General features: G+C 52.0%; 7 non-coding genes and 17 pseudogenes across 7 annotated transcripts; all 24 read left to right on the forward strand.

Moving 5' to 3' along the window:
- Positions 1 to 234: 234 nt before the first annotated feature.
- On the forward strand, positions 235 to 353 carry LOC148667376 (5S ribosomal RNA; annotated as a pseudogene).
- A 537-nt stretch (positions 354 to 890) lies between these two features.
- LOC148667377 (5S ribosomal RNA) lies at positions 891 to 1009 on the forward strand. The gene has a single exon (XR_015937393.1). It is a non-coding gene; the product is annotated as a 5S ribosomal RNA (ribosomal RNA).
- A 538-nt stretch (positions 1010 to 1547) lies between these two features.
- On the forward strand, positions 1548 to 1666 carry LOC148667378 (5S ribosomal RNA). Its single transcript, XR_015938536.1, has one exon. It is a non-coding gene; the product is annotated as a 5S ribosomal RNA (ribosomal RNA).
- A 537-nt stretch (positions 1667 to 2203) lies between these two features.
- Positions 2204 to 2322, forward strand: LOC148667379 (5S ribosomal RNA). Its single transcript, XR_015938538.1, has one exon. It is a non-coding gene; the product is annotated as a 5S ribosomal RNA (ribosomal RNA).
- A 537-nt stretch (positions 2323 to 2859) lies between these two features.
- LOC148667380 (5S ribosomal RNA) lies at positions 2860 to 2978 on the forward strand (annotated as a pseudogene).
- Positions 2979 to 3515: 537 nt separating this feature from the next.
- On the forward strand, positions 3516 to 3634 carry LOC148667381 (5S ribosomal RNA). The gene has a single exon (XR_015938539.1). It is a non-coding gene; the product is annotated as a 5S ribosomal RNA (ribosomal RNA).
- Positions 3635 to 4171: 537 nt separating this feature from the next.
- LOC148667382 (5S ribosomal RNA) lies at positions 4172 to 4290 on the forward strand. Its single transcript, XR_015937394.1, has one exon. It is a non-coding gene; the product is annotated as a 5S ribosomal RNA (ribosomal RNA).
- Positions 4291 to 4827: 537 nt separating this feature from the next.
- On the forward strand, positions 4828 to 4946 carry LOC148667383 (5S ribosomal RNA). The gene has a single exon (XR_015937395.1). It is a non-coding gene; the product is annotated as a 5S ribosomal RNA (ribosomal RNA).
- A 537-nt stretch (positions 4947 to 5483) lies between these two features.
- Positions 5484 to 5602, forward strand: LOC148667384 (5S ribosomal RNA; annotated as a pseudogene).
- A 537-nt stretch (positions 5603 to 6139) lies between these two features.
- LOC148667385 (5S ribosomal RNA) lies at positions 6140 to 6258 on the forward strand. Its single transcript, XR_015938540.1, has one exon. It is a non-coding gene; the product is annotated as a 5S ribosomal RNA (ribosomal RNA).
- A 558-nt stretch (positions 6259 to 6816) lies between these two features.
- Positions 6817 to 6935, forward strand: LOC148667386 (5S ribosomal RNA; annotated as a pseudogene).
- Positions 6936 to 7471: 536 nt separating this feature from the next.
- LOC148667387 (5S ribosomal RNA) lies at positions 7472 to 7585 on the forward strand (annotated as a pseudogene).
- A 537-nt stretch (positions 7586 to 8122) lies between these two features.
- Positions 8123 to 8236, forward strand: LOC148667388 (5S ribosomal RNA; annotated as a pseudogene).
- A 537-nt stretch (positions 8237 to 8773) lies between these two features.
- LOC148667389 (5S ribosomal RNA) lies at positions 8774 to 8882 on the forward strand (annotated as a pseudogene).
- Positions 8883 to 9419: 537 nt separating this feature from the next.
- LOC148667390 (5S ribosomal RNA) lies at positions 9420 to 9528 on the forward strand (annotated as a pseudogene).
- Positions 9529 to 10497: 969 nt separating this feature from the next.
- On the forward strand, positions 10498 to 10611 carry LOC148667391 (5S ribosomal RNA; annotated as a pseudogene).
- Positions 10612 to 11148: 537 nt separating this feature from the next.
- Positions 11149 to 11262, forward strand: LOC148667392 (5S ribosomal RNA; annotated as a pseudogene).
- Positions 11263 to 11799: 537 nt separating this feature from the next.
- LOC148667393 (5S ribosomal RNA) lies at positions 11800 to 11908 on the forward strand (annotated as a pseudogene).
- Positions 11909 to 12445: 537 nt separating this feature from the next.
- On the forward strand, positions 12446 to 12554 carry LOC148667394 (5S ribosomal RNA; annotated as a pseudogene).
- Positions 12555 to 13090: 536 nt separating this feature from the next.
- Positions 13091 to 13209, forward strand: LOC148667395 (5S ribosomal RNA; annotated as a pseudogene).
- Positions 13210 to 13746: 537 nt separating this feature from the next.
- LOC148667396 (5S ribosomal RNA) lies at positions 13747 to 13865 on the forward strand (annotated as a pseudogene).
- A 537-nt stretch (positions 13866 to 14402) lies between these two features.
- LOC148667397 (5S ribosomal RNA) lies at positions 14403 to 14521 on the forward strand (annotated as a pseudogene).
- A 537-nt stretch (positions 14522 to 15058) lies between these two features.
- LOC148667398 (5S ribosomal RNA) lies at positions 15059 to 15177 on the forward strand (annotated as a pseudogene).
- A 536-nt stretch (positions 15178 to 15713) lies between these two features.
- Positions 15714 to 15832, forward strand: LOC148667399 (5S ribosomal RNA; annotated as a pseudogene).
- Positions 15833 to 16936: the final 1104 nt, after the last annotated feature.

The raw sequence follows: 16936 nt of genomic DNA on the forward strand, positions 1-16936 counted from the left end.
AAGCACAGCAGCAGCTCTTAACAGCGATCCTCTATAGCGCCCTTTCTCCCGCAGCTCCGTCCTCATTGGAAGGAAGCAAGAGTGAAAGGCTGAAGTGAAATACAGCGGGGACGAAGGCAGTGAAGAGAGAGAACGTGGGAAGAAGAGAAAAACGCAAGGGAAAAAAAGCAGCGTCGTAAAAGAGGTGACGGAGCTGTCCTCTCAATAAGAAGGGTGCCAGCGAGCCTTGCTCTCGGTTACGGCCACACCCCCTTGAGCACGCCTGATCTCGTCTGATCTCGGAAGCTAGACAGGGATGGGCCTGGTTAGTACTTGGATGGGAGACCGCCTGGGAATACCAGGTGCTGTAAGCTTTTAAGCGCAGGAGGCGCTCTATCCCCGCTCGCTGGCTCATTCCCCTGTTCACACGTGCAGTGCGGCTTGTCCTTCTGTTTATTTGTCAGCTTTGGCGAGACACGGGTGCTTGTGTATTAGCGTGAGCGTTTTTTATTCTGATCAGGAACAGTTTAACAAGTCCGCAAAGGATCGAGGAAAGGTTTATCGCCAGCTGAAAAGAGACACAGCGCTTCGGCTGTGGAGACTTGTTCGGCTTGCGTTCAGAGAGTCGCGTTTTTCAGAATTGTATTGAGATCGTTTTCCACAGAGCTCAGATGTCAAAGCACAGCAGCAGCTCTCCACAGCGATCCTCTATAGCGCCCTTTCTCCCGTAGCTCCGTCCTCATTGGAAGGAAGCAAGAGTGAAAGGCTGAAGTGAAATACAACGGGGACGAAGGCAGTGAAGAGAGAGAACGTGGGAAGAAGAGAAAAACGCAAGGGAAAAAAAGCAGCGTCGTAAAAGAGGTGACGGAGCTGTCCTCTCAATAAGAAGGGTGCCAGCGAGCCTTGCTCTCGCTTACGGCCACACCCCCTTGAGCACGCCTGATCTCGTCTGATCTCGGAAGCTAAACAGGGATGGGCCTGGTTAGTACTTGGATGGGAGACCGCCTGGGAATACCAGGTGCTGTAAGCTTTTAAGCGCAGGAGGCGCCCTATCCCCGCTCGCTCGCTCATTCCCCTGTTCACACGTGCAGTGCGGCTTGTCCGTCTGTTTATTTGTCAGCTTTGGCGAGACACGGGTGCTTGTGTATTAGCGTGAGCGTTTTTGATTCTGATCAGGAACAGTTTTACAAGTCCGCAAAGGATCGAGGAAAGGTTTATCGCCAGCTGAAAAGAGACACAGCGCTTCGGCTGTGGAGACTTGTTCGGCTGGCGTTCGGAGAGTCGCGTTTTTCAGGATTGTATTGAGATCGTTTTCCACAGAGCTCAGATGTCAAAGCACAGCAGCAGCTCTCCACAGCGATCCTCTATAGCGCCCTTTCTCCCGCAGCTCCGTCCTCATTGGAAGGAAGCAAGAGTGAAAGGCTGAAGTGAAATAGAGCGGGGACGAAGGCAGTGAAGAGAGAGAACGTGGGAAGAAGAGAAAAACGCAAGGGAAAAAAAGCAGCGTCGATAAAAGAGGTGACGGAGCTGTCCTCTCAATAAGAAGGGTGCCAGCGAGCCTTGCTCTCGCTTACGGCCACACCCCCTTGAGCACGCCTGATCTCCTCTGATCTCGGAAGCTAAACAGGGATGGGCCTGGTTAGTACTTGGATGGGAGACCGCCTGGGAATACCAGGTGCTGTAAGCTTTTAAGCGCAGGAGGCGCCCTATCCCCGCTCGCTCGCTCATTCCCCTGTTCACACGTGCAGTGCGGCTTGTCCTTCTGTTTATTTGTCAGCTTTGGCGAGACACGGGTGCTTGTGTATTAGCGTGAGCGTTTTTTATTCTGATCAGGAACAGTTTAACAAGTCCGCAAAGGATCGAGGAAAGGTTTATCGCCAGCTTAAAAGAGACACAGCGCTTCGGCTGTGGAGACTTGTTCGGCTTGCGTTCAGAGAGTCGCGTTTTTCAGAATTGTATTGAGATCGTTTTCCACAGAGCTCAGATGTCAAAGCACAGCAGCAGCTCTCCACAGCGATCCTCTATAGCGCCCTTTCTCCCGCTGCTCCGTCCTCATTGGAAGGAAGCAAGAGTGAAAGGCTGAAGTGAAATAGAGCGGGGACGAAGGCAGTGAAGAGAGAGAACGTGGGAAGAAGAGAAAAACGCAAGGGAAAAAAAGCAGCGTCGTAAAAGAGGTGACGGAGATGTCCTCTCAATAAGAAGGGTGCCAGCGAGCTTTGCTCTCGCTTACGGCCACACCCCCTTGAGCACGCCTGATCTCCTCTGATCTCGGAAGCTAAACAGGGATGGGCCTGGTTAGTACTTGGATGGGAGACCGCCTGGGAATACCAGGTGCTGTAAGCTTTTAAGCGCAGGAGGCGCCCTATCCCCGCTCGCTCGCTCATTCCCCTGTTCACACGTGCAGTGCGGCTTGTCCTTCTGTTTATTTGTCAGCTTTGGCGAGACACGGGTGCTTGTGTATTAGCGTGAGCGTTTTTCATTCTGATCAGGAACAGTTTAACAAGTCCGCAAAGGATCGAGGAAAGGTTTATCGCCAGCTTAAAAGAGACACAGCGCTTCGGCTGTGGAGACTTGTTCGGCTTGCGTTCAGAGAGTCGCGTTTTTCAGAATTGTATTGAGATCGTTTTCCACAGAGCTCAGATGTCAAAGCACAGCAGCAGCTCTCCACAGCGATCCTCTATAGCGCCCTTTCTCCCGTAGCTCCGTCCTCATTGGAAGGAAGCAAGAGTGAAAGGCTGAAGTGAAATACAGCGGGGACGAAGGCAGTGAAGAGAGAGAACGTGGGAAGAAGAGAAAAACGCAAGGGAAAAAAAGCAGCGTCGTAAAAGAGGTGACGGAGCTGTCCTCTCAATAAGAAGGGTGCCAGCGAGCCTTGCTCTCGGTTACGGCCACACCCCCTTGAGCACGCCTGATCTCGTCTGATCTCGGAAGCTAGACAGGGATGGGCCTGGTTAGTACTTGGATGGGAGACCGCCTGGGAATACCAGGTGCTGTAAGCTTTTAAGCGCAGGAGGCGCTCTATCCCCGCTCGCTGGCTCATTCCCCTGTTCACACGTGCAGTGCGGCTTGTCCTTCTGTTTATTTGTCAGCTTTGGCGAGACACGGGTGCTTGTGTATTAGCGTGAGCGTTTTTGATTCTGATCAGGAACAGTTTTACAAGTCCGCAAAGGATCGAGGAAAGGTTTATCGCCAGCTGAAAAGAGACACAGCGCTTCGGCTGTGGAGACTTGTTCGGCTGGCGTTCGGAGAGTCGCGTTTTTCAGGATTGTATTGAGATCGTTTTCCACAGAGCTCAGATGTCAAAGCACAGCAGCAGCTCTCCACAGCGATCCTCTATAGCGCCCTTTCTCCCGCAGCTCCGTCCTCATTGGAAGGAAGCAAGAGTGAAAGGCTGAAGTGAAATAGAGCGGGGACGAAGGCAGTGAAGAGAGAGAACGTGGGAAGAAGAGAAAAACGCAAGGGAAAAAAAGCAGCGTCGTAAAAGAGGTGACGGAGCTGTCCTCTCAATAAGAAGGGTGCCAGCGAGCCTTGCTCTCGCTTACGGCCACACCCCCTTGAGCACGCCTGATCTCCTCTGATCTCGGAAGCTAAACAGGGATGGGCCTGGTTAGTACTTGGATGGGAGACCGCCTGGGAATACCAGGTGCTGTAAGCTTTTAAGCGCAGGAGGCGCCCTATCCCCGCTCGCTCGCTCATTCCCCTGTTCACACGTGCAGTGCGGCTTGTCCTTCTGTTTATTTGTCAGCTTTGGCGAGACACGGGTGCTTGTGTATTAGCGTGAGCGTTTTTTATTCTGATCAGGAACAGTTTAACAAGTCCGCAAAGGATCGAGGAAAGGTTTATCGCCAGCTTAAAAGAGACACAGCGCTTCGGCTGTGGAGACTTGTTCGGCTTGCGTTCAGAGAGTCGCGTTTTTCAGAATTGTATTGAGATCGTTTTCCACAGAGCTCAGATGTCAAAGCACAGCAGCAGCTCTCCACAGCGATCCTCTATAGCGCCCTTTCTCCCGTAGCTCCGTCCTCATTGGAAGGAAGCAAGAGTGAAAGGCTGAAGTGAAATACAACGGGGACGAAGGCAGTGAAGAGAGAGAACGTGGGAAGAAGAGAAAAACGCAAGGGAAAAAAAGCAGCGTCGTAAAAGAGGTGACGGAGCTGTCCTCTCAATAAGAAGGGTGCCAGCGAGCCTTGCTCTCGCTTACGGCCACACCCCCTTGAGCACGCCTGATCTCGTCTGATCTCGGAAGCTAAACAGGGATGGGCCTGGTTAGTACTTGGATGGGAGACCGCCTGGGAATACCAGGTGCTGTAAGCTTTTAAGCGCAGGAGGCGCCCTATCCCCGCTCGCTCGCTCATTCCCCTGTTCACACGTGCAGTGCGGCTTGTCCGTCTGTTTATTTGTCAGCTTTGGCGAGACACGGGTGCTTGTGTATTAGCGTGAGCGTTTTTGATTCTGATCAGGAACAGTTTTACAAGTCCGCAAAGGATCGAGGAAAGGTTTATCGCCAGCTGAAAAGAGACACAGCGCTTCGGCTGTGGAGACTTGTTCGGCTGGCGTTCGGAGAGTCGCGTTTTTCAGGATTGTATTGAGATCGTTTTCCACAGAGCTCAGATGTCAAAGCACAGCAGCAGCTCTCCACAGCGATCCTCTATAGCGCCCTTTCTCCCGCAGCTCCGTCCTCATTGGAAGGAAGCAAGAGTGAAAGGCTGAAGTGAAATAGAGCGGGGACGAAGGCAGTGAAGAGAGAGAACGTGGGAAGAAGAGAAAAACGCAAGGGAAAAAAAGCAGCGTCGTAAAAGAGGTGACGGAGCTGTCCTCTCAATAAGAAGGGTGCCAGCGAGCCTTGCTCTCGCTTACGGCCACACCCCCTTGAGCACGCCTGATCTCGTCTGATCTCGGAAGCTAAACAGGGATGGGCCTGGTTAGTACTTGGATGGGAGACCGCCTGGGAATACCAGGTGCTGTAAGCTTTTAAGCGCAGGAGGCGCCCTATCCCCGCTCGCTCGCTCATTCCCCTGTTCACACGTGCAGTGCGGCTTGTCCGTCTGTTTATTTGTCAGCTTTGGCGAGACACGGGTGCTTGTGTATTAGCGTGAGCGTTTTTGATTCTGATCAGGAACAGTTTTACAAGTCCGCAAAGGATCGAGGAAAGGTTTATCGCCAGCTGAAAAGAGACACAGCGCTTCGGCTGTGGAGACTTGTTCGGCTGGCGTTCGGAGAGTCGCGTTTTTCAGAATTGTATTGAGATCGTTTTCCACAGAGCTCAGATGTCAAAGCACAGCAGCAGCTCTCCACAGCGATCCTCTATAGCGCCCTTTCTCCCGCAGCTCCATCCTCATTGGAAGGAAGCAAGAGTGAAAGGCTGAAGTGAAATAGAGCGGGGACGAAGGCAGTGAAGAGAGAGAACGTGGGAAGAAGAGAAAAACGCAAGGGAAAAAAAGCAGCGTCGTAAAAGAGGTGACGGAGCTGTCCTCTCAATAAGAAGGGTGCCAGCGAGCCTTGCTCTCGCTTACGGCCACACCCCCTTGAGCACGCCTGATCTTGTCTGATCTCGGAAGCTAAACAGGGATGGGCCTGGTTAGTACTTGGATGGGAGACCGCCTGAGAATTCCAGGTGCTGTAAGGTTTTAAGCGCAGGAGGCGCCCTATCCCCGCTCGCTCGCTCATTCCCCTGTTCACACGTGCAGTGCGGCTTGTCCGTCTGTTTATTTGTCAGCTTTGGCGAGACACGGGTGCTTGTGTATTAGCGTGAGCGTTTTTGATTCTGATCAGGAACAGTTTTACAAGTCCGCAAAGGATCGAGGAAAGGTTTATCGCCAGCTGAAAAGAGACACAGCGCTTCGGCTGTGGAGACTTGTTCGGCTGGCGTTCGGAGAGTCGCGTTTTTCAGGATTGTATTGAGATCGTTTTCCACAGAGCTCAGATGTCAAAGCACAGCAGCAGCTCTCCACAGCGATCCTCTATAGCGCCCTTTCTCCCGCTGCTCCGTCCTCATTGGAAGGAAGCAAGAGTGAAAGGCTGAAGTGAAATAGAGCGGGGACGAAGGCAGTGAAGAGAGAGAACGTGGGAAGAAGAGAAAAACGCAAGGGAAAAAAAGCAGCATCGTAAAAGAGGTGACGGAGCTGTCCTCTCAATAAGAAGGGTGCCAGCGAGCCTTGCTCTCGCTTACGGCCACACCCCCTTGAGCACGCCTGATCTCCTCTGATCTCGGAAGCTAAACAGGGATGGGCCTGGTTAGTACTTGGATGGGAGACCGCCTGGGAATACCAGGTGCTGTAAGCTTTTAAGCGCAGGAGGCGACCTATCCCCGCTCGCTCGCTCATTCCCCTGTTCACACGTGCAGTGCGGCTTCTCCGTCTGTTTATTTGTCAGCTTTGGCGAGACACGGGTGCTTGTGTATTAGCGTGAGCGTTTTTTATTCTGATCAGGAACAGTTTTACAAGTCCGCAAAGGATCGAGGAAAGGTTTATCGCCAGCTGAAAAGAGACACAGCGCTTCGGCTGTGGAGACTTGCTCGGCTGGCAATTTGTCTCCGAATTTGTCAGTTCGGAGAGTCGCGTTTTTCAGAATTGTATTGAGATCGTTTTCCACAGAGCTCAGATGTCAAAGCACAGCAGCAGCTCTCCACAGAGATACTCTATAGCGCCCTTTCTCCCGCAGCTCCGTCCTCATTGGAAGGAAGCAAGAGTGAAAGGCTGAAGTGAAATAGAGCGGGGACGAAGGCAGTGAAGAGAGAGAACGTGGGAAGAAGAGAAAAACGCAAGGGAAAAAAAGCAGCGTCGTAAAAGAGGTGACGGAGCTGTCCTCTCAATAAGAAGGGTGCCAGCGAGCCTTGCTCTCGCTTACGACCACACCCCCTTGAGCACGCCTGATCTTGTCTGATCTCGGAAGCTAAACAGGGATGGGCCTGGTTAGTACTTGGATGGGAGACCGCCTGGGAATACCAGGTGCTGTAAGCTTTTAAGCGCAGGAGGCGCCCTATCCCCGCTCGCTCGCTCATTCCCCTGTTCACACGTGCAGTGCGGCTTGTCCGTCTGTTTATTTGTCAGCTTTGGCGAGACACGGGTGCTTGTGTATTAGCGTGAGCGTTTTTTATTCTGATCAGGAACAGTTTTACAAGTCCGCAAAGGATCGAGGAAAGGTTTATCGCCAGCTGAAAAGAGACACAGCGCTTCGGCTGTGGAGACTTGCTCGGCTGGCGTTCGGAGAGTCGCGTTTTTCAGAATTGTATTGAGATCGTTTTCCACAGACCTCAGATTTCAAAGCACAGCAGCAGCTCTCCACAGCGATCCTCTATAGCGCCCTTTCTCCCGCAGCTCCGTCCTCATTGGAAGGAAGCAAGAGTGAAAGGCTGAAGTGAAATAGAGCGGGACGAAGGCAGTGAAGAGAGAGAACGTGGGAAGAAGAGAAAAACGCAAGGGAAAAAAAGCAGCGTCGTAAAAGAGGTGACGGAGCTGTCCTCTCAATAAGAAGGGTGCCAGCGAGCCTTGCTCTCGCTTACGGCCACACCCCCTTGAGCACGCCTGATCTCGTCTGATCTCGGAAGCTAAACAGGGATGGGCCTGGTTAGTACTTGGAGACCGCCTGGGAATACCAGGTGCTGTAAGCTTTTAAGCGCAGGAGGCGCCCTATCCCCGCTCGCTCGCTCATTCCCCTGTTCACAAGTGCAGTGCGGCTTGTCCGTCTGTTTATTTGTCAGCTTTGGCGAGACACGGGTGCTTGTGTATTAGCGTGAGCGTTTTTTATTCTGATCAGGAACAGTTTTACAAGTCCGCAAAGGATCGAGGAAAGGTTCATCGCCAGCTGAAAAGAGACACAGCGCTTCGGCTGTGGAAACTTGTTCGGCTGGCGTTCGGAGAGTCGCGTTTTTCAGAATTGTATTGAGATCGTTTTCCACAGAGCTCAGATGTCAAAGCACAGCAGCAGCTCTCCACAGCGATCCTCTATAGCGCCCTTTCTCCCGCAGCTCCGTCCTCATTGGAAGGAAGCAAGAGTGAAAGGCTGAAGTGAAATAGAGCGGGGACGAAGGCAGTGAAGAGAGAGAACGTGGGAAGAAGAGAAAAACGCAAGGGAAAAAAAGCAGCGTCGTAAAAGAGGTGACGGAGCTGTCCTCTCAATAAGAAGGGTGCCAGCGAGCCTTGCTCTCGCTTATGGCCACACCCCCTTGAGCACGCCTGATCTCGTCTGATCTCGGAAGCTAAACAGGGATGGGCCTGGTTAGTACTTGGAGACCGCCTGGGAATACCAGGTGCTGTAAGCTTTTAAGCGCAGGAGGCGCCCTATCCCCGCTCGCTCGCTCATTCCCCTGTTCACACGTGCAGTGCGGCTTGTCCGTCTGTTTATTTGTCAGCTTTGGCGAGACACGGGTGCTTGTGTATTAGCGTGAGCGTTTTTTATTCTGATCAGGAACAGTTTTACAAGTCCGCAAAGGATCGAGGAAAGGTTTATCGCCAGCTGAAAAGAGACACAGCGCTTCGGCTGTGGAGACTTGTTCGGCTGGCGTTCGGAGAGTCGCGTTTTTCAGAATTGTATTGAGATCGTTTTCCACAGAGCTCAGATGTCAAAGCACAGCAGCAGCTCTCCACAGCGATCCTCTATAGCGCCCTTTCTCCCGCAGCTCCGTCCTCATTGGAAGGAAGCAAGAGTGAAAGGCTGAAGTGAAATAGAGCGGGGACGAAGGCAGTGAAGAGAGAGAACGTGGGAAGAAGAGAAAAACGCAAGGGAAAAAAAGCAGCGTCGTAAAAGAGGTGACGGAGCTGTCCTCTCAATAAGAAGGGTGCCAGCGAGCCTGGCTCTCGCTTATGGCCACACCCCCTTGAGCACGCCTGATCTCGGAGGCTAAACAGGGATGGGTCTGGTTAGTACTTGGATGGGAGACCGCCTGGGAATACCAGGTGCTGTAAGCTTTTAAGCGCAGGAGGCGCCCTATCCCCGCTCGCTCGCTCATTCCCCTGTTCACACGTGCAGTGCGGCTTGTCCGTCTGTTTATTTGTCAGCTTTGGCGAGACACGGGTACTTGTGTATTAGCGTGAGCGTTTTTTATTCTGATCAGGAACAGTTTAACAAGTCCGCAAAGGATCGAGGAAAGGTTTATCGCCAGCTGAAAAGAGACGCAGCGCTTCGGCTGTGGAGACTTGTTCGGCTGGCGTTCGGAGAGTCGCGTTTTTCAGAATTGTATTGAGATCGTTTTCCACAGAGCTCAGATGTCAAAGCACAGCAGCAGCTCTCCACAGCGATCCTCTATAGCGCCCTTTCTCCCGCAGCTCCGTCCTCATTGGAAGGAAGCAAGAGTGAAAGGCTGAGGTGAAATAGAGCGGGGACGAAGGCAGTGAAGAGAGAGAACGTGGGAAGAAGAGAAAAACGCAAGGGAAAAAAAGCAGCGTCGTAAAAGAGGTGACGGAGCTGTCCTCTCAATAAGAAGGGTGCCAGCGAGCCTTGCTCTCGCTTACGGCCACACCCCCTTGAGCACGCCTGATCTCAGAAGCTAAACAGGGATGGGCCTGGTTAGTACTTGGATGGGAGACCGCCTGGGAATTCCAGGTGCTGTAAGCTTTTGAGCGCAGGAGGCGCCCTATCCCCGCTCGCTCGCTCATTCCCCTGTTCACACGTGCAGTGCGGCTTGTCCGTCTGTTTATTTGTCAGCTTTGGCGAGACACGGGTGCTTGTGTATTAGCGTGAGCGTTTTTTATTCTGATCAGGAACAGTTTTACAAGTCCGCAAAGGATCGAGGAAAGGTTTATCGCCAGCTGAAAAGAGACACAGCGCTTCGGCTGTGGAGACTTGCTCGGCTGGCGTTCGGAGAGTCGCGTTTTTCAGAATTGTATTGAGATCGTTTTCCACAGACCTCAGATTTCAAAGCACAGCAGCAGCTCTCCACAGCGATCCTCTATAGCGCCCTTTCTCCCGCAGCTCCGTCCTCATTGGAAGGAAGCAAGAGTGAAAGGCTGAAGTGAAATAGAGCAGGGACGAAGGCAGTGAAGAGAGAGAACGTGGGAAGAAGAGAAAAACGCAAGGGAAAAAAAGCAGCGTCGTAAAAGAGGTGACGGAGCTGTCCTCTCAATAAGAAGGGTGCCAGCGAGCCTTGCTCTCGCTTACGGCCACACCCCCTTGAGCACGCCTGATCTCGTCTGATCTCGGAAGCTAAACAGGGATGGGCCTGGTTAGTACTTGGATCACATGCTGAAAAGAGACACAGCGCTTCGGCTGTGGAGACTTGTTCGGCTGGCGTTCGGAGAGTCGCGTTTTTCAGAATTGTATTGAGATCGTTTTCCACAGAGCTCAGATGTCAAAGCACAGCAGCAGCTCTCCACAGCGATCCTCTATAGCGCCCTTTCTCCCGCAGCTCCGTCCTCATTGGAAGGAAGCAAGAGTGAAAGGCTGAAGTGAAATAGAGCGGGACGAAGGCAGTGAAGAGAGAGAACGTGGGAAGAAGAGAAAAACGCAAGGGAAAAAAAGCAGCGTCGTAAAAGAGGTGACGGAGCTGTCCTCTCAATAAGAAGGGTGCCAGCGAGCCTTGCTCTCGCTTACGGCCACACCCCCTTGAGCACGCCTGATCTCGTCTGATCTCGGAAGCTAAACAGGGATGGGCCTGGTTAGTACTTGGAGACCGCCTGGGAATACCAGGTGCTGTAAGCTTTTAAGCGCAGGAGGCGCCCTATCCCCGCTCGCTCGCTCATTCCCCTGTTCACAAGTGCAGTGCGGCTTGTCCGTCTGTTTATTTGTCAGCTTTGGCGAGACACGGGTGCTTGTGTATTAGCGTGAGCGTTTTTTATTCTGATCAGGAACAGTTTTACAAGTCCGCAAAGGATCGAGGAAAGGTTCATCGCCAGCTGAAAAGAGACACAGCGCTTCGGCTGTGGAAACTTGTTCGGCTGGCGTTCGGAGAGTCGCGTTTTTCAGAATTGTATTGAGATCGTTTTCCACAGAGCTCAGATGTCAAAGCACAGCAGCAGCTCTCCACAGCGATCCTCTATAGCGCCCTTTCTCCCGCAGCTCCGTCCTCATTGGAAGGAAGCAAGAGTGAAAGGCTGAAGTGAAATAGAGCGGGGACGAAGGCAGTGAAGAGAGAGAACGTGGGAAGAAGAGAAAAACGCAAGGGAAAAAAAGCAGCGTCGTAAAAGAGGTGACGGAGCTGTCCTCTCAATAAGAAGGGTGCCAGCGAGCCTTGCTCTCGCTTATGGCCACACCCCCTTGAGCACGCCTGATCTCCTCTGATCTCGGAAGCTAAACAGGGATGGGCCTGGTTAGTACTTGGAGACCGCCTGGGAATACCAGGTGCTGTAAGCTTTTAAGCGCAGGAGGCGCCCTATCCCCGCTCGCTCGCTCATTCCCCTGTTCACACGTGCAGTGCGGCTTGTCCGTCTGTTTATTTGTCAGCTTTGGCGAGACACGGGTGCTTGTGTATTAGCGTGAGCGTTTTTTATTCTGATCAGGAACAGTTTTACAAGTCCGCAAAGGATCGAGGAAAGGTTTATCGCCAGCTGAAAAGAGACACAGCGCTTTGGCTGTGGAGACTTGTTCGGCTGGCGTTCGGAGAGTCGCGTTTTTCAGAATTGTATTGAGATCGTTTTCCACAGAGCTCAGATGTCAAAGCACAGCAGCAGCTCTCCACAGCGATCCTCTATAGCGCCCTTTCTCCCGCAGCTCCGTCCTCATTGGAAGGAAGCAAGAGTGAAAGGCTGAAGTGAAATAGAGCGGGGACGAAGGCAGTGAAGAGAGAGAACGTGGGAAGAAGAGAAAAACGCAAGGGAAAAAAAGCAGCGTCGTAAAAGAGGTGACGGAGCTGTCCTCTCAATAAGAAGGGTGCCAGCGAGCCTGGCTCTCGCTTATGGCCACACCCCCTTGAGCACGCCTGATCTCGGAGGCTAAACAGGGATGGGTCTGGTTAGTACTTGGATGGGAGACCGCCTGGGAATACCAGGTGCTGTAAGCTTTTAAGCGCAGGAGGCGCCCTATCCCCGCTCGCTCGCTCATTCCCCTGTTCACACGTGCAGTGCGGCTTGTCCGTCTGTTTATTTGTCAGCTTTGGCGAGACACGGGTGCTTGTGTATTAGCGTGAGCGTTTTTTATTCTGATCAGGAACAGTTTTACAAGTCCGCAAAGGATCGAGGAAAGGTTTATCGCCAGCTGAAAAGAGACACAGCGCTTCGGCTGTGGAGACTTGTTCGGCTGGCGTTCGGAGAGTCGCGTCTTTCAGAATTGTATTGAGATCGTTTTCCACAGAGCTCAGATGTCAAAGCACAGCAGCAGCTCTCCACAGCGATCCTCTATAGCGCCCTTTCTCCCGCAGCTCCGTCCTCATTGGAAGGAAGCAAGAGTGAAAGGCTGAAGTGAAATAGAGCGGGGACGAAGGCAGTGAAGAGAGAGAACGTGGGAAGAAGAGAAAAACGCAAGGGAAAAAAAGCAGCGTCGTAAAAGAGGTGACGGAGCTGTCCTCTCAATAAGAAGGGTGCCAGCGAGCCTTGCTCTGGCTTACGGCCACACCCCCTTGAGCATGCTTGATTTCAGAAGCTAAACAGGGATGGGCCTGGTTAGTACTTGGATGGGAGACTGCCTGGGAATTCCAGGTGCTGTAAGCTTTTGAGCGCAGGAGGCGCCCTATCCCTGCTCGCTCGCTCATTCCCCTGTTCACACGTGCAGTGCGGCTTGTCCGTCTGTTTATTTGTCAGCTTTGGCGAGACACGGGTGCTTGTGTATTAGCGTGAGCGTTTTTTATTCTGATCAGGAACAGTTTTACAAGTCCGCAAAGGATCGAGGAAAGGTTTATCGCCAGCTGAAAAGAGACACAGCGCTTCGGATGTGGAGACTTGTTCGGCTGGCGTTCGGAGAGTCGCGTTTTTCAGAATTGTATTGAGATCGTTTTCCACAGAGCTCAGATGTCAAAGCACAGCAGCAGCTCTCCACAGCGATCCTCTATAGCGCCCTTTCTCCCGCAGCTCCGTCCTCATTGGAAGGAAGCAAGAGTGAAAGGCTGAAGTGAAATAGAGCGGGACGAAGGCAGTGAAGAGAGAGAACGTGGAAAGAAGAGAAAAACGCAAGGGAAAAAAAGCAGCGTCGTAAAAGAGGTGACGGAGCTGTCCTCTCAATAAGAAGGGTGCCAGCGAGCCTTGCTCTCGCTTACGGCCACACCCCCTTGAGCACGCCTGATCTTGTCTGATCTTGGAAGCTAAACAGGGATGGGCCTGGTTAGTACTTGGATGGGAGACCGCCTGGGAATACCAGGTGCTGTAAGCTTTTAAGCGCAGGAGGCGCCCTATCCCCGCTCGCTCGCTCATTCCCCTGTTCACACGTGCAGTGCGGCTTGTCCGTCTGTTTATTTGTCAGCTTTGGCGAGACACGGGTGCTTGTGTATTAGCGTGAGCGTTTTTTATTCTGATCAGGAACAGTTTTACAAGTCCGCAAAGGATCGAGGAAAGGTTTATCGCCAGCTGAAAAGAGACACAGCGCTTCGGCTGTGGAGACTTGTTCGGCTGGCGTTCGGAGAGTTGCGTTTTTCAGAATTGTATTGAGATCGTTTTCCACAGAGCTCAGATGTCAAAGCACAGCAGCAGCTCTCTACAGCGATCCTCTATAGCGCCCTTTCTCCCGCTGCTCCGTCCTCATTGGAAGGAAGCAAGAGTGAAAGGCTGAAGTGAAATAGAGCGGGGACGAAGGCAGTGAAGAGAGAGAACGTGGGAAGAAGAGAAAAACGCAAGGGAAAAAAAGCAGCGTCGTAAAAGAGGTGACGGAGCTGTCCTCTCAATAAGAAGGGTGCCAGCGAGCCTTGCTCTCGCTTACAGCCACACCCCCTTGAGCACGCCTGATCTCCTCTGATCTTGGAAGCTAAACAGGGATGGGCCTGGTTAGTACTTGGATGGGAGACCGCCTGGGAATACCAGGTGCTGTAAGCTTTTAAGCGCAGGAGGCGACCTATCCCCGCTCGCTCGCTCATTCCCCTGTTCACACGTGCAGTGCGGCTTGTCCGTCTGTTTATTTGTCAGCTTTGGCGAGACACGGGTGCTTGTGTATTAGCGTGAGCGTTTTTTATTCTGATCATGAACAGTTTAACAAGTCCGCAAAGGATCGAGGAAAGGTTTATCGCCAGCTGAAAAGAGACGCAGCGCTTCGGCTGTGGAGACTTGTTCGGCTGGCGTTCGGAGAGTCGCGTTTTTCAGAATTGTATTGAGATCGTTTTCCACAGAGCTCAGATGTCAAAGCACAGCAGCAGCTCTCCACAGCGATCCTCTATAGCGCCCTTTCTCCCGCAGCTCCGTCCTCATTGGAAGGAAGCAAGAGTGAAAGGCTGAGGTGAAATAGAGCGGGGACGAAGGCAGTGAAGAGAGAGAACGTGGGAAGAAGAGAAAAACGCAAGGGAAAAAAAGCAGCGTCGTAAAAGAGGTGACGGAGCTGTCCTCTCAATAAGAAGGGTGCCAGCGAGCCTTGCTCTCGCTTACGGCCACACCCCCTTGAGCACGCCTGATCTCGTCTAATCTCGGAAGCTAAACAGGGATGGGCCTGGTTAGTACCTGGATGGGCGACCGCCTGGGAATACCAGGTGCTGTAAGCTTTTAAGCGCAGGAGGCGCCCTATCCCCGCTCGCTCGCTCATTCCCCTGTTCACACGTGCAGTGCGGCTTGTCCGTCTGTTTATTTGTCAGCTTTGGCGAGACACGGGTGCTTGTGTATTAGCGTGAGCGTTTTTTATTCTGATCAGGAACAGTTTTACAAGTCCGCAAAGGATCGAGGAAAGGTTTATCGCCAGCTGAAAAGAGACACAGCGCTTCGGCTGTGGAGACTTGTTCGGCTGGCGTTCGGAGAGTCGTGTTTTTCAGAATTGTATTGAGATCGTTTTCCACAGAGCTCAGATGTCAAAGCACAGCAGCAGCTCTCCACAGCGATCCTCTATAGCGCCCTTTCTCCCGCAGCTCCGTCCTCATTGGAAGGAAGCAAGAGTGAAAGGCTGAAGTGAAATAGAGCGGGGACGAAGGCAGTGAAGAGAGAGAACGTGGGAAGAAGAGAAAAACGCAAGGGAAAAAAAGCAGCGTCGTAAAAGAGGTGACGGAGCTGTCCTCTCAATAAGAAGGGTGCCAGCGAGCCTTGCTCTCGCTTGCGGCCACACCCCCTTGAGCACGCCTGACCTTGTCTGATCTCGGAAGCTAAACAGGGATGGGCCTGGTTAGTACTTGGATGGGAGACCGCCTGGGAATACCAGGTGCTGTAAGCCTTTAAGCGCAGGAGGCGCCCTATCCCCGCTCGCTCGCTCATTCCCCTGTTCACACGTGCAGTGCGGCTTGTCCGTCTGTTTATTTGTCAGCTTTGGCGAGACACGGGTGCTTGTGTATTAGCGTGAGCGTTTTTTATTCTGATCATGAACAGTTTTACAAGTCCGCAAAGGATCGAGGAAAGGTTTATCGCCAGCTGAAAAGAGACACAGCACTTCGGCTGTGGAGACTTGTTCGGCTGGCGTTCGGAGAGTCGCGTTTTTCAGAATTGTATTGAGATCGTTTTCCACAGAGCTCAGATGTCAAAGCACAGCAGCAGCTCTCCACAGCGATCCTCTATAGCGCCCTTTCTCCCGCAGCTCCGTCCTCATTGGAAGGAAGCAAGAGTGAAAGGCTGAAGTGAAATAGAGCGGGGAGAAGGCAGTGAAGAGAGAGAACGTGGGAAGAAGAGAAAAACGCAAGGGAAAAAAAGCAGCGTCGTAAAAGAGGTGACGGGGCTGTCCTCTCAATAAGAAGGGTGCCAGCGAGCCTTGCTCTTGCTTACGGCCACACCCCCTTGAGCACGCCTGATCTCGTCTGATCTCGGAAGCTAAACAGGGATGGTTCTGGTTAGTACTTGGATGGGAGACCGCCTGGGAACACCAGGTGCTGTAAGCTTTTAAGCGCAGGAGGCGCCCTATCCCCGCTCGCTCGCTCATTCCCCTGTTCACACGTACAGTGCGGCTTGTCCGTCTGTTTATTTGTCAGCTTTGGCGAGACACGGGTGCTTGTGTATTAGCGTGAGCGTTTTTTATTCTGGTCATGAACAGTTTTACAAGTCCGCAAAGGATCGAGGAAAGGTTTATCGCCAGCTGAAAAGAGACACAGCGCTTCGGCTGTGGAGACTTGTTCGGCTGGCGTTCGGAGAGTCGCGTTTTTCAGAATTGTATTGAGATCGTTTTCCACAGAGCTCAGATGTCAAAGCACAGCAGCAGCTCTCCACAGCGATCCTCTATAGCGCCCTTTCTCCCGCAGCTCCGTCCTCATTGGAAGGAAGCAAGAGTGAAAGGCTGAAGTGAAATAGAGCAGGGACGAAGGCAGTGAAGAGAGAGAACGTGGGAAGAAGAGAAAAACGCAAGGGAAAAAAAGCAGCGTCGTAAAAGAGGTGACGGAGCTGTCCTCTCAATAAGAACTCTGTTATACCCATCTAGAAACATGCAATCAGCATGTTATTGCTGAAGCAATAGTCACAACATTATTCCACACCTGGGTGAGAGGCGGGTTATGATGACAGTCATGCTTTCTACACCTTATACTGAGCTCAGAAATGGCCCAAGCGGACATCTCACGAGCAGATCCCTCCGCGTATAAGAAAGGCAACTTGTCTCAGCAAAAATACCACGGATTCACATCCAAAATATGATAAAAAGGCAAAAACCCCACACTTGGAATGCAAACGTACCCTAAAAAGGAAACACGGTTTTAAAACCAACTTGATTTTCCCCTGGAGAAACCTTTTTATGGACACACATCGCATCTATTACACATGTAGAACTAAATATAAAGATAAAACTTAATATAAGAAGTCATGACATATCACACATGACGAAGTCTGGTCCAGAATAAACAGTTTACACTGACCCAGCTTTATTTACCCTGGTCACTCACTTCTATTAACTGTTTAACTGGGTAACAAATTAATATTTGTTTCAATTTGGGATCTACACTTGGGAGCCCTGAAATGTTGGCCAGAGGGGAGAAGCTGATATTCAGACGTGAGAA

Source organism: Lepisosteus platostomus, chromosome 5 (assembly GCF_059453375.1).
Source record: "Lepisosteus platostomus isolate fLepPlt1 chromosome 5, fLepPlt1.hap1, whole genome shotgun sequence".
Lineage (NCBI taxonomy): Eukaryota > Metazoa > Chordata > Actinopteri > Semionotiformes > Lepisosteidae > Lepisosteus > Lepisosteus platostomus.